The sequence below is a fragment of the Sarcophilus harrisii genome, chromosome 6 (genome assembly GCF_902635505.1).
Source record: "Sarcophilus harrisii chromosome 6, mSarHar1.11, whole genome shotgun sequence".
Taxonomy (NCBI): domain Eukaryota; kingdom Metazoa; phylum Chordata; class Mammalia; order Dasyuromorphia; family Dasyuridae; genus Sarcophilus; species Sarcophilus harrisii.
Window position 1 is genome coordinate 65,408,412 of NC_045431.1, and position 15,926 is coordinate 65,424,337.

Genomic DNA, 15,926 nt, shown 5'->3' on the forward strand with positions numbered 1-15,926 from the left:
GATTTGTCCTTCCGATGAACAACAATAAATACAACGAAAAATCCAAATTATATTCTCAACATCATATCTAACACTAGAATTAGATTCTGCATCTTTGTTCTTATACCTTCCTTCAACACTCTCCTTTACCGCCTGTAACCCAATTCCACCATTCTACTGAAACTCACTCACCTAAAGTCACCTTTACTCTTAGCTCTTTTGTTTCTAGATTTCAATCACATCTGAGATGGCTTAACCATACTTCTGACTTTTGAAACATTCCCCACCCTTCAGGTTCAGTAACACTGGCTCTCTTGATTCTCCCTCCTTTCTCATGGATTGCTTTCACCTTTAACCTTGGGTATTTTTTCAAAATTTAACATATTTACTCTTCTCAATCTATACTCATACTCTCTTGGATCTGCTTCATTCTCAGGATTTTGATCACAAACTACGTGTATGTAAATAATTTTGCTATTTATGTCTGCAACTGGCTTCTCATTTTTGTTCCATAGGATCATATTTCTAACTCTTTAGAATGCATCTCTACTTGTGTCCCTATGACACCTGAAAACTATCCCAAAGTGAAAATCTTCACCAGAAAAATTATACTCCTTTCCCAACATCTTCATTAATGTCAATAAGAATTACCATCCTCTGATATCCTCAGAATTATATCTTGGTGTTAAAACCCAGCCTCATACACTTATTAGTTGTGTAACCCTGGGCAAGTATGCCTTAGTTTCCTGAATTTTAAAATAGAGATAAGAATACCTACCTTCTTTGAGTTGTAATAAGGAATAAATGACTTAATATTCAGAAAGCATGTAGCACGCTGACTGGCACATAAAAGGTACAATATAAATGTTTATTCCCTTTTCCATTAATAATCTACTAGGGCGTCTCCTTGCCTCCAGTTTCTCCATCCAGCATATAACTCTTAATCCCTCCTTCAAACATTTCAGACAATCTAACTTAAACTCTTGGTTTTCTCATGATCTTTTTAAGCCTCACGATTACAATAATATCAACAAAAAAGAAAATTAAGTTTGTAGCAGCCTTTTTTGTAGTGGCAAGGAACTAGAAACTGAATGGATGCCCATTAATGGACATGGTACATGAATGTTATTGAATATTATTGTTCTATAAGAAACAAGCAGCAGGATGATTTCAGAAGGGCTTAGAGAGAAATACATGAACTGATGCTAAGTGAAGTGAGTAGAACCAGAACATTGTATTCTGCAGCAACAGTTCATATGATGATCAACTCTGATGGATGTAGCTCTTTTCAACAATGAGCTGATTCAGGGCAATTCTAACAGACTTGAGATGGAGAGAGCCATCTGCATCCTGAAAGAAGACTATGGAGATTGAATGTGGATCACAACATAGTATTTTCACCTTTTTTTATTGTTGCTTGCTTTTTCCTCCCTTTCTTTCTCATTTCTCCCCCCTTTTTTGATCTGATTTTTCTTTGCAGCCTGATAAATGTAAAAATATATGTGGAAAAATTACACATGTTTAACATATATATTGGATTATTTGCTTTCTAATGGATGGAGGGAAAAGGAGGGGAAAAATTTGAAATGCAAGGTTTTGCGGGAATGAATGTTGAAAGCTATCTTTGCATGTATTTTAAAAATAAAAAGCTACTATTTTCTTTTTTTTTTTTTTTTAAAGAATATTAAAATGCTGCTGAGTCCAGATTAAATGCAATAACTAACTGGTTCCACAGAAAATAGGGGGCAACCAATGCACCGCCATCTTGTCAAGAGAGAAGTTTTGCCAGTTGGATTATGCTCAGATGTTTTTAATAGAGGATTAAATGGGAGATGAATGTTAGGAGATGAGAATATGAAAGCATATATTTTTGTAAAAACATGCTGTCCATACTTTTTTCCTCTGGATGCAGAAAGTATCTTTCTTCATTTGTGCTATATAGACAATTGGGTTGTTTATGATAGTCAAAATTATTTTGTCATTAGAAATTGTTCTTAAAACAATACTGCTATGATTACATCCAGTTCATTTGCTGTATTACTATATATTGTTCTCTTGCTTCGGCTCATCTCATTCTTCATTATTTCATGCAGACTTATCCATGTTTTTCTGAGGATCTTTTTTTTAAATTATCATTTCTTATGACACAGTAGTATTCCATCACAATCACATACCACAACTTGTTCAGTCATTCCCCAATTGACAAGCATCCCCACAAATTCTAATTTTTTTTGCACTACAAAGAGAACTACTGTAATATTTTCAAACATATAGGTTCTTTTCCTTTATCCCAATTTTGCCTTTGGAAATAGAGCTAGTAGTGATATTACTGGGTCAAAGTACATAAGCAGTTTAATAACTCTTCGGGCATAATTCCAGACTGACTGCTTTCCAAAATGGATGGATCAATTCATAGTTCCACCAACAGTGAATTAGTGTCCCAGTTTTTCCACATTCCTTCCAACATTTGTATTTTCCCCTTTAATCATTTTAGCCAATCTTGATAATTATAAAAAGATATCTCAGGATTGTTTTAATTTGCATTACTCTAATCAATAATGATTTAGAGCATTTTTTCATATGTTTAATATAAATTAACTTGGTCTGTTCATCAGAAAATTGCCTGCATTAGAGGAGGAGGAGGGCCCAATTCTAAAACTTACATTGGGAATAGGTTCAACGGGCAACACTACATAATATACCATATGAAGAGTATAGCACCCTCCAAAATCTATAAAGAAATAAGGGTAGAGGGATAGGCAGCTAGAGAAGCAAAGGATGGGAAAGAAGATAAGGATATGCTTGGGTGAGGGGAGGTAAGTAATAGCAAGTCAAGTTATGGAGCAGAATTTAATGAAAGAGTCAGCAGGGATAGGTAGAAAAGACATATGTGTATGTATGCATGTATATAATCTACATATGTATACACAAATATATCTTTTTTTAACTGTAGCTTGCTTGAGGTGGAGGGGGGAATGAAAGGGGGAAAAAGAATAAAGTAAAAAAGATGCACAGCAGAGAACCAAAGAATAATTTACAAGGAAGTAAAGAAAAAAGGAACATTCATGAATATAATTTCTTTTACTAATACATAATACTTTCTTGATCCAGTAATTTGTTATATATTTTGAATCCTTCCTGATGTTCTGCTGTGCACATGACAATGATCTCTTTCATTTTGCTTTATTTTATTTTGTTTTCCTTTTCTGTTTTTCTTTTTTTTCTTGTTTTTTCAAATAAAATAAATTTTTTAAAAAAGCAAATAGCCTGTTCATATTCTTTGACCATTTATCAACTGGGGAATGACTCATATTTTTATAGATTTGACCAAGTTCTTATATTCCAGTTTTATAAAATCTAAATTCTTCAGTCTAGTAACCTACTTTCCACAAACTTGCCTTCTGCCAATGCTTTGAATACAGATTCAGAAGTCACATTAAATTACTCCATTTTCTGGAGTCCTAAAACAATCAGGAAAACATTTCACTAAAGTCTACTTCTGTAATTTATGCCATTTTCAACATCTAAATGAAACAACTTCCACATACACAATAGACATAAAAAAAAACCCCACAACTGATTCAAAATTCTTTATCCTAAAGATGTCTGATCAAATCCTCTCATACCATTATTATAAATTCCTTTAATATTTACATACTTTATTTTCTATGTGCTTTTGTTATTGTTGTTAATAATTACTTTAAAATCATTTCTTCTGAACTGTCTCAAGGCACTTCTTTTAAGCTCCTCTGGTGTGAAATTCATATTTGTCATTTGATTTGATACAACAAAATCATAACAGACTTTAGCATAAGATAAAGAGCTATGGATTTCTCAAATCCCACTATTTAGGTTGGCATTAATCTAAGTTTGCTCCAAGATGGGAGTTTCAAGATTTCCATCAGAAAACTTCCTTTATCAAAGAATACAAATATTCTAAACAGGCTCAGCAGTACACACACAGCTCTGGTACCCTTTTTGACATGTTCTATTTCTAAAGCAGGAGTTTTTAATCTGTAATTCATGAACTTGGACAGGAAAAAAAAATGACATCTTTATTTCAACATAACTGTTTGCTTTATAATACCCTTTTATAGTTGGGGTTTTTTTTTTCATACATTTAAAAAACATCATGCTTAGAAGACTGACAAAGGAGTTCAGGCCACAAAAAAGTAAGAACCTTCTTCTTTAAAAATTTCTCCCAGATAAGTTTATTTCAGATGTTGCACTGAATGCGAGCATTTTTAAAAACCTTTATCTTCTCATCAAATCTGTTTCCACAAAAAGAGGACAAGTAGTTTATGGTCTTTTTGAATGAATCATCTCCAAATTTTCCAACATCTACCAAAGGGCAGATTTATGATACAGGATGCTTCAAAGAAATCCAGAAAAGTAAGAAGGGTCATCAAGAGAGAGACAGCTTAAATTAGCCAGAGATAATTTCATTAGTGCAGATTCTGATTCCAAAGGAATCCTACATAATCTGTTCCACTCATGATTGGTGTATTCCAAGGAATCTACTCTGCTTACATATCATGGACTGATACATCTATTACAAGACTCTAAATTTTTTTGTATGCTTCTCTTTTGTAGAAAAGCTATACCCTCATTAAGCTTCTTTTGTACATGGCCCCTAACTTTTGCACTCCATCCAGAACTGGCCTGTACTGGCTCTAATATACATGTAGTTTTATTTCACCCTAGCCAAGACAAAACAGGGAGTCAGTGAGACACAATATAAATGTTTTGTGTTCTTCTATGGGTCCAGCAAATTGGTTTGTGTATCAACAATAATTGTTATTCCTTGGATTGAATTCCCTCGAATCTTAAAATTGACACTAAATGTTTAGTAAATGTGAATTGAATTAAGAAAAGAAAGCGAATAGGCGATTCTGGGTTAAAAAAAAAAAAAAAAAAAGAGGCAGAGAGAATAACAGAACAATTTTCTAGAGCCATATTTGGTCTTCCACACCACATGCACAAAAGGCATCTACATTTTCCCATATGGCTTCAAGAAGTAGCAGCCTGCTAACAAGGAGAGTGAGCTGCGGCTAAACTCCGTCCTTGGTAACAAATGGGTGAAGCCTAAACTGAGAGACTAGGAGACAGAAATCAGAAAGGCATGTCACAGTGATCTTTCGATCAGCATGCTCTTTTTCACATGGTTAAGAGCCACAAAGTGCTACAAAAGACGCTTGGAACAATATAATATAACAAGGCATCCTCAACTCTGACAGCTACCTGGTACTTGAGTGGGTCCCAGTGAGAAGCACAGTGACCCTATGGAATTATCTGGTATTAACAGACTTATCATATACAGACAAAGCTATCTTATACTGACGCCCACAATTACCTTACACAATAGGAGGTTAAGGTATAGATGTTAACTCACTTTTAGGATTTAGCCTGCCAGCTGAGGGCATGCCCCAACTTTATAGGGTTCTCCCTTTCTACTGGGTAATTCTAAGTTCCACTGAGGAACTTGTCTTTTATATACTTTCCCACTCTATTTCATATTTACCATTCCTGGTGTCTAAATAAATCTACTTTTTGCCAAAGAAAATGGCCATCGTGAATTCTTCACATGACTGAATCCCAACTTTTGGTGCCTACAAGCCCCACCTCATAGATCACATCATTAGGAACAACAAAAAAAAGTTCAATCATCTTTGTCATAGTCCAAAAGATACTCTTGTTTAGGGACACAGCTTCTATTCAACTGGGGGAAGGGAGAAAGAAAAACACTTGGAACACTAGTTTTTGCAAGAGTGAATGTTGAAAATTATCTATGTTTTGAAAATAAAAAGCTTTAAAAAAAAAAAAGCTTACACACACACACACACACACACACACACACACACGGACAAAAGAAGCCCACTGGAAGTGGGAAAAACCAACATGTACCTAGATAACTAAAAGAAGGGAGGGAAAGAAAAATAACTAGGAGATGTTATCATTAGAAGGATCGGGCTCCCAAGATAGGGAAGGGAAGAGAACATAGGTTTACAAAAGACTAGAGTGAACACTAGGCATGTGTGAGCAGCCTTGGGGAAAACTATGAGAATAGGAGATGGGTTGTTGATTTCTGGTAACTACAAGAGCAAGAGTTCTTATTTTGACCTCCAAAAACATGGATGGGGGAAAAATACATTTTTATTGCAAGATAACTGGTTTCCTTTGTAATCCTAGATATTTTATTTTACACATTTAAAAACATTTTTCTGAGCAAGGCTCTGAATGGTCTCCCAGATTGTCAAAGGGATCAGTACCACAAAAAAGAGAATGGTAAGATCTTAGGTGTGGTTAGCAGAGGAATTGATCCCTCAGGCAGGCAGGGAGAAGAGTCCGATATAGATCAGTTTAGTTCCTTGGTCCCAGCCACTGGTCTTCCAGTTATGTCATAATCCTGAAGCTCACTCTCTGTAGATGTCTTGAGCAGTCTCATTTTGCCATGCTTTTCAGATATCCTAGTCATGTCCCTGAGGTTAAATTTTCTCTATAAAATCTACTTATGGGCCACCCGATACTGCCTTCCTCTGGGTCTGTCTGCCATGGCACTCTGTCTTATGATGTCTTTCCCCTTCTCCTTTCATGTCACGTGGTGTCTTCTATAACTCCACTATAATTCCCAATACCACTTCTCCTCCTTACAGCTAACCAACTCTTTTGGGGTGCTAAGTCCCTTTCAGGACTTGGCCTGCCAGCTAAGGACAAGTCCCAACCCCATGGAGTGCTCCCTTTCTACTGGGTAATTTTAAGTTCCACTGAGGAACTTGTCTTTCATATACTCTATTTCATATTTGCCATTCTTGGTGTCTAATGTCTTCATTTTGTCCTAAACAAATCTACCTTTTGCCAAGAAGAATGGTAAAATGGAACCCAATTTTTGGAGCCAAACCCCATATCATAAACCACATCAAGAAGGTAGAGTGTATCAAGAGGATTACTGTGAAATAAGTCCAAAAATAGATACTGGGATCAGATCCCCAAAGACTTTAAAAGCCAGACAGGGGAGATGGATTTTATTCTACAGGTAAAATAGGAAGGTGCTGTAGAGTCTTGAGTAGGGAAATGAAATTATTAGAGTTGTGCTCTATTATTTTGAGAGATACATGTTGGAAATAAACTGAAGAAAGAAATAGAATAACCAGGAGAATGGTATTACAGCTGTCCAGGTGAGAGATGATAAATGAACTCCAGGAGGAGGGAAACTAGATCTAAAACTTCAGTGGCTCCCCATTGCCTTTCCAATAAAATATAAACTTCTCAGTGTAACATTCGGAGTCCTAGCTTCTTCCAGACTAATTTCACAATCCTCATCCTCATCCCCAAAGTTCCCTCTCTCTGGAATGCTTCTCCCTCCTTACCTTTGCTTCTTTAAGACTCATCTCAAACCAGTTCTTGTAGTTCCAGCCTCAAATCACTTTATTTTGTATATTCCCATAATAGTTTGTCTATGAAGATGCTTTCTGCCCCGGTAGAATATGAGATCCTTGAATACAGGGTCTATTTCACTCTTGTCTTTCTTTGTATCATCAGGCCCTAGCACAACTTCAGGTATACAGTAAGTGCTTAATAAACATCTGTTAATTGACTGAAAGTGGATAGCACAATGCTGTGCTTACAGAACACTATTTGAGGTTGTTTAGAAACTTCTAAAGTTCTAGCAGGTTAATCAAGTGGTCTCTGCACTACCAGGGGTCCCCAGGCAATTGCCTAATGCTTCTTGAGAAAATAGTCCTGTGTTTAAAATTTAGATATGGATGATGCAATAAAATTGGGCTTCCACAGCTCAGTTCTGGCCCCAGAGGCTTAATGTGGCAGACATGGGAGGGAAAATTTTCTCAAGAGAGAGAACTGTGCTTGGTTCAGTGACTAAGCAACAACATCAAAACCTGATAGGTTCAAAATTCTAATTGTGGGGATGTTCAATTTCCCTGACAATCTCACTCAAATCATTTAACTGGCTGAGCTTCCCATTTGTAAAAAGAAAATGCCAAGTACAAACTTGTTTATTCTGAAGGGGGAGAAAGATTTGAAACCACCTTACGAAGAAGATGTCCAAATCAAATATTAGAAAGCAATGAAAACTGGGGTGGATGGTTTGAAGGTTAATGAAAACAGCCAAGTAATACAGATAGAAAAATAAACATCGGTCCATTTTCAAGGGGAAGTGATCTATTGTGGGTTGTCTCTTCGAAAAAGGCTCCAGGTGTTGTGGGAACAAGAAACTAGTGGATTTCTCTTCTCTAACTGATAATTCTTCAGACATTTATTCAGTTTATCTCTAGACAAATCACTTACCTTCTCTTAGTCTCAGTTTCTATACTGGTAAAATGGGGATAATACAATAGCACTTACCTCACAGGTAAGAATCATATGAGATTAATACATATAAAGGGCTTTGTGAATCTCAAAGTGCTATAAGTACTACTTATTGAACACCTGTGATTGAACCTGTGAATGGTTAATTGGATGCCCATTTTATTAAACTCTTATTTTATTAGTCAGTATTAATTTGATAGTGGGTCCCAAATTTGCGAACTACAGATTCTAAATTCACTTACTTAATCATAGGACTTTAACTACAAGACCTCCATTCTTGTTTTTCCTTGTCATGGTGACAAGGCAGAAATGACTCAATTACAGAGAAAACCTCTTGGCCATTTTTGTTGCCTTTGCATCCTTCGTCATCACTTTAATTCCCCAATATGGGGAGATGACTATGAGCATAACTTATATCATAACTATTTATTGTTATTGGTCTATATTATATTCCATATACCATGTTATATTATTATGAAATATTATTATTATTGTTCTATAAGAAACAATCAGCAGGATGATTTCAGAGAGGCCTAGAAAGTTACATGAACTGATGCTGAGTGAAGTGAGCAGAACCAAGAGAACATTGTACACAGCAACAAGAAGAATATGGGAAGATCAACTATGATGTACTGGGCTCTTCAACAGCAAGGTGATTCAGGATAATTTCAATAAATTTGTGATGGAAAAAGTCATCTACATCCAGAAAGAACACTGTTGGGACTGAATGTGGATCACAACATAGTATTTTCGCTTTTTTTTGTTTGTTTGCTGATTGCTTGCTTTTTGTTTACTTTCTCATTTTTTTCCCTTTTTGATCTGGTTTTTCTTGTGCAACATGATAATTTTGCAAATTATGTATAGAAGAATTGCATATGTTTGACATATATTGGATTACTTGCCATCTAGGGGAGGAGGTGGGGGGAAAGAAAGAAAAATTTGGAACACAAGGTTTTGCAAGGGTCAGTTTTGAAAATTTATCCATACATATGTTTTGAAAATAAAAAGCTATTTAATTTTTTAAAAAGAAAGAAAATATCCTCAAGATTTAACTCGTTCAGAAGATTAAGTCTAAGGTCATTGACAGGACTTTCTGGTCACTTGAATACAAAATAACCAAAAGCAGCTTCAGCAGGGCTACAGGCGACCAGGTTGAGTCATTCAGATACAAGGGAATTCTGCTCTGTTGCACTGAATTAGCTTAGTGTCCTCACAGATAGCTTTTTCCTATAGTCAATGGGTTGGATTTTTTGTTTGTTATAGCCAAAAAAAAACCCAAAAAACAAAGTCAACCTTTTGTTAAGTAATAAATGTTACCTAAATATTTCATTTCATTCCAATATTGCAACAAAACTACCAACGCTGGCCCATAACAGAAGTAATCAAGTGACTTTTCTCTGAATGGAGAATGGTAACAGGAACACTTCAGGGCACAGTTTATTTCACATTTTTATAAGTTATGTATAAGACTAGATACAGAATGAAAGGTGCAGATCTCCAGGAGATACAAAGTCCTTCAGGATAGTAAAACATAATGATGATGGAAATAGACTTCTAGAACATTTAGGATCCCACAAGGAAACTTATACAAGTACATATGGATTTCTCTATGAACTGTATATGCCTCACCTTAGCTACTGATATATCTAGTTGGGAAAAAGATACTGCTTCCTATTCAGTCAACTAAATATTCCATTCACAAGATTAAAAAAAAAAAAAAAAAGATTGTTTTTAAAAATTACTGTGCGTGAGATGTCTTCACAATGAAAATGTGAACTGCATAAGACCATCTTTTCTCAACAACCATTTTCCTTTGCTCAATTTACCTGTTTTGGAAAGGGTCAGAAAATGGAGGGACCAATGATCTCATTTATTTGTAATCTCTTATCTAATAATTCCCAGCCTACCTGAAATACCAAATGAACCTGATTATGAAAATAATGGAGAACTCTCCCGATATTTAAAAAAACAAAAATAAAAAACCATACACACAAAATAGACCGAAACCGAAATAGACACTAACTGATGGAGTTAGTGACAGGAAATAAAACAAATCGAACATATTATCTATAAACTTGCACTTAAGCAAGGTGCCCTGCTACATCTATTTCTATTAAAGACCAATTTTTATTCAGCCTCAGCTTCTCTTTATTTTGCTGTAATGTCCGGGCTACCTTTCTGAGATCCTCCGGAAGAGCCTTGGTCTCAGCAGGATAGACACTGTGAGAATGCACAAGAATTGAGTCTAGATTCTTTATTCTGAACCAGTCTTGAACTTAGTGCAGGAGGCACGAGAGCCACCACAAGGCTGGTAAAAGATAGACTGTCTCTCTTCCATTCCTTCTTAGCCCTTATATATCCTATTACAATTACATCATTACCGCATACTATGTATGTATGAACTAAGAGAACCATTACATCACCATCCTAAGTACTAAGTATATATGTGAAGGAGAGAACCATCATCTCATCAATCACACTGAGTTAACACCTTGTTTCAAGTATACTTCTCCAGAGTTCCAGGTCTCCACACTTTGCCTCCTCTTTCTTCTTCTTTTCCTTTTAAAAACAAAACAAAGTAAACAGACAAAATAATTACTGGAGGTCTCTGTAGCTGACCTAGGCTAGAACTACAGCAGCCACTCCCAGGATAGACTCCATTGCTGATTAGTATAAAAGCTTTGATCTGATCACTTTCTGCCCTGTTTGACTCTCCTACCAAATCTCAGAAACTTCACATATCAAAATTTGGCCTTGGTATAGACATTAGCTTTAACCCTACTACAGCTCAGAACTCCCCAAGTTCAAGCAATTCACCAGCCACAGGCTCCCTGAGGTGGCCAGGATTACAGGTATGCCCTCCTACCACCATGCCAGTCTCAGGATAGGTTACAGAGAAAGTAGCTTAATTTCATTTAGCACCTTACATGTGTTATTTAATTTGATCTTGATCATGTGAAGAAACAGGTTAATATTATCCTAGGTTTAGGAAAGAAGACTAAGGATTAGGGAATTTAAGTGACTTTTTCCAAACTCATATAGAAGTAAATGAACAAGTTTGGTTTTATAAGACCAATCAATAATAGTTCCACTATAGTATTTTACTTGTGTTATATATAGAATAGACTTGGCAAGGATATTTAGTACCAAACAAGAAGTTCATTAGTTAGGCCTGGGAAAGAGAAGGAATAATCATTAAGTCTTAATCATTAAGGGTAACAACCAGTCTTCTGGCTCAATATTGATGTGTGTGACTTTGGTTGCTTTTCTCTCCCTGTGAACCCATTTGGGGTTTTCTTAGCAAAGATACTGGAGTATTTTGCCATTTTCTTCTCCAGATCATTTAACAAATGAGGATACTCAGATTCTTTTTGTACAGCAAAATCACTGTTAGGACATGTATACTTAATATTGTATTTAATTTATACTTTAACATATTTAATATGTATTGATCAACCTGCCATCGGGGGGAGGGTATGGGGGAAAGAAAGGAGGGGAAAAATTGGAACAAAAAGTTTGGCAATCGTCAATGCTGTAAAATTACCCATGCATATAACTTGTAAATAAAAAGCTGTTTTAAAAAAAAAATGAGGACACTGACCAAAACAGTTTTAAGTGACATGCCTAGGGTCACACAGACAATAGGTGTCTGAGGCCAGGTTTGAACTCAAAAAGATCAGTCTCCCTTGCTTCAAAGCCCAATAATCCATCCGCTGTGACACTGATCTGCCCCTTGAATGGGATGAACTGAGTGAAGACCTCTCATAATTATGTTGCCTTGACCTGTGTCCTAATTGTGACTTGAGTCTTTGTAATAACAAGTTGAGATATAGCCCAAAGCTGATGTTTAGATAATCATACATTTTATTCATTTCTCATCCTAATCTTTTCATTAGTATTAAGTACCTAATAAGCTGTGTTGTTATACATACACACACACACACACACACACATACACATTATAAAAAGCATATTATTGACTAATATTCTTTATTTCTGGCGTAGATCATTAATCTCTGGGTAGATTTCCATGTAGGGATGTAAGCCAATGGGAAAAAAGGTCAAAAAGAGATTGGAACTTTCACCTTAGGGTCTATATAACCTTGTGTTTGCACCTTGTGCTTTGTATTCCTCTATTAAGGACATCTTGTCTGTTGGGAGTTGCCCTTTCTCACAATATCAAAATAAATCATTTTTTGCTTTTTACTTTGAGGATCTCTGATTTCTAATTTGGACGTTGCTGTCCCACACACCCTCAGTCTTGATAAAGTTACATAGTAACAGCTATAGAAAGTACACTATAGGAGAACAGGATGGATAAGATATCTTAGAATTTTATATTGGACTAATAATAATGACAACAGCAACAACTAGTATTTATGTAGCATTATAAGATTTGCAAAGTACTCTGTGAATATCTTACTTTATCCTTAACAATAATCATGATAAGTAGGTCCCTCCCCATTTTATAAATAAAGAAAACTGGCAGGCAACTAAAAATGACTTGCCAAGGTCACAGCTGGATCCTTAAAAGCTATCTAGTCTGACAGCAACAGCACTACCAATCTGTTAAAAATCAACTCTGCCTTGCATTCCATGTAAAAATTTAAAAATGAGGACAAAAAGTCCATCAAAAAAGCTTTGAACAAATGACTAAATCATATCACTACATTCACAGAAATATTTTGATTAAAGAAGATGATGAAAAAAATCTGATAAAAACAAACACCTATCACTTGGTAAAGACTGCAAAATTTTACCATCTCCCAAGTACCTGGGAAGTTGTCCAGAATTTTACATCAGAAGACCATTACTATCTTTCAGAAGCTAAGAGATAACAAAATTCTATACAATAAATAATGATCTCAAAACATCCTTGATAATTCAACAACACTAATTAAAAATGGCAGGCAGCTGCTAGGTGGCACAGTGGATAGAGTAACAGGCCTGGAAACAAGAAAATCCAGCATTAGACACTAGCTGTGTGACCCTGAATAAGTCACTTAAGCCTGTTTGCCTCAGAAAATGGCAAACCATTCTAGTTATCTTTACCACCAAGAAAATCTCAAATGACATGACTGAAACTGAACAACATTATACAGATGAATGAATAATAGTTGATTTCAACCAACAAACATTTATAACCACATAAACATACATGATTTCATTAAAACTCTACAACAACCCAAATGAGGGAGGTTCTGGGGATATTACCTTGATGTAGTGTAGTTTCCTGGGAGGATGTATTAATATCCTAAAGCCACTTGGCATTGGGAGAGTTGCAGTTCCACAAACAATGCAGGCTGCCAGATAACAATCTGTTGGTCAGTAAAAAAGTTTCTGAGACAATTTAAGCCACAGAATTCAATAATAGGGTGTGACTCTACCTCTAAGCCAAAGAATCCAATACTAAAGCCACTCCTTAATTCTACCTTTAAGCCATAAAATTAACAGATGAGTGACATGAAGCACCTGACCTATCTTTTTCCTATAAATTTATCTTCTTGCTCCTGTTCTTTGCTAAATTCTTCCAGAACTTAGCCCACTTTAATTAGCATTACAATTATAATAAATTTTGCCTCTTGACCAGGAGATGGGTCTGAGCCTGCAAATTCCTTTGAGACACCTCGTGACACCAGTTTGGAATTTTTGGGGGGTTTCCTTTGAACCACAATATCCTCATGTTAAAGAAGGGAAAACTAAGGGACACAGAGGTTAAATCACTCACAGTTTAGAAGTTAACTTGAGACAAACTGAGTTTGTGAATTCTTTCACTATAGTCAGGACTTTGACCTGGGACCCCTAATATTGTTGGGGTGTCTTCTACCTCAATACTTTCTCATTCTGTGTATTAGACAATACATTGCCCAAAAAGTTCACAGACTGTGAACTGAAATGGATCTCAAAGTCTAACACAACTCATATTGGAATGAGACCACCCTTCAAATTACCCACCAGTCAAGAAGCCTTCATGAAGCACCTAATATATGCCAGAGACTATGTGGAGGCCTGGGGAATACAAAGAAAGGCAAACACCAGTCCCTATCCTCAAGGTCTTTACATACTAATATGCAAAATAATTTATGTACAACTATGTACAAACATGATCTATTCAGACTAATTGGGAGATAATCTCAGAAAGAAAACACTAAGATTAAGGAGAACTTTTTCTTGTAGAAGGTGAAACTTTTCAAGAAGAGGGCCATGATATCAGGTCTTGCAAATCTTGAAAATGATTTGAAGTAAAATGCAGGAGGCCTGTGCAAGTCACCAGCCTCACTTTCTTCTCTAGAGCCACCTGGGTCGCTTGAGGTCTAGATTTGGGGTATCTAAATGAGATTAGGGTTAAGTTGAGGTCTAGTGGCAGGTTTTGGGGTACAGGGAGTCAAACCAGAGTCCCCCCTGCAACCCCCTTGGATTCGGTGGTAAATGAGGTCTAGTAGCAGTGCGAGTCCCCAATAAGGCATTTATTGGCCCGAGAGCTAGATTGATCAAAGAGGTTTATTATTGGGTTTGGAAGTAAGAGAAAGGTGAAGGTAGAGATAAGGAAAGCACCGGACAGAAAGTCCTCACATGGCTAGCATGTTTGGGACCTCTGCAAAGAGGGGGTTCCCAGAGTGTCCCTTTTATAATGGGAGATTTAGCTAAAGGGGCTTTTGGGCGTAGCCCCAAAGTTGGCTCAGATCCCGATGGGGGCTGGGACAGGTCGAGAGAGAGAGACAGACAGACAGACAGAGACCTCCAAAGTGAAGGACACTACTCCCACCCACAGGCATCCATTTTGGGACACATTTATAAATAGGTTTTCATTTCATGGAAGAGAAATCTGCCCCTTTCTTTCATCTAACCCTCACTGAAGCCAAGAAGTCTACTTTCTTCTCCATAAGGCAGCTATCAAATGCTTAAAGAGATACATTCTTGCCCTCATCAAGGCATCTCTTCTTTGGGCTAAAGTCCTTCAGCTGATCCCTTCAACAGGTTTTCAATATTTTCTTTTTTCTTTCTTTTTTTTTTTTTTTTTTTTTTTAACTAATTTACTAAATTGTCCCAACAGACTTCACTCTCTTTTATTACCCTCCATTTCCCTTGTCAAGGTGAGAAAGTAAAGTGATGTGCTAAAAAAAAAAAAAAAAAAAAAAAAAAAAAATCACCAAAATTCAACAAAACACAGCAGCTTGTTACAAGGCACGGTGCTACTGCGAGGACATTACTGCTACAACTACTACTAACATTTATGTAACATTAAATATGGGCCAGTCACTGTACTTTACAAATATCACCTCATTTTATCCTCACAAAAAACCCTGGATGATTATTATCATTCCCATGGTGCCACTGAGGAAAATGAAGCAAACAAATTAAACAACTTGCCCAGAGTCACCTCAGTAGCAAGTGTCTGAAGCAGACTACCTGTACTATTTCCTGCCTACCCCTGGGGTATCTGGTCCTTATCACTCTTTACTCTGTCCACAAAATCACATCAGTGCCTCGCTTGATAATATCTTTTTAAGAAAAATTTTAATAATAGCTTTCTATTTTCAAAACACATGCAAAGACGGTTTTCAACATTCAGTCTTGCAAAACCTTGTGTTCCAAATTTTTCTCCCTCTCTCCTTACCTCC

The 15,926-nt window shown here is 36.3% G+C and overlaps 1 protein-coding gene across 2 annotated transcripts in view; it reads right to left on the reverse strand.

Moving 5' to 3' along the window:
* MGAT4D (MGAT4 family member D) overlaps positions 1-15,926 on the reverse strand; it is a 109,333-nt gene that overhangs the window by 75,978 nt on the left and 17,429 nt on the right. The window lies entirely within an intron of this gene.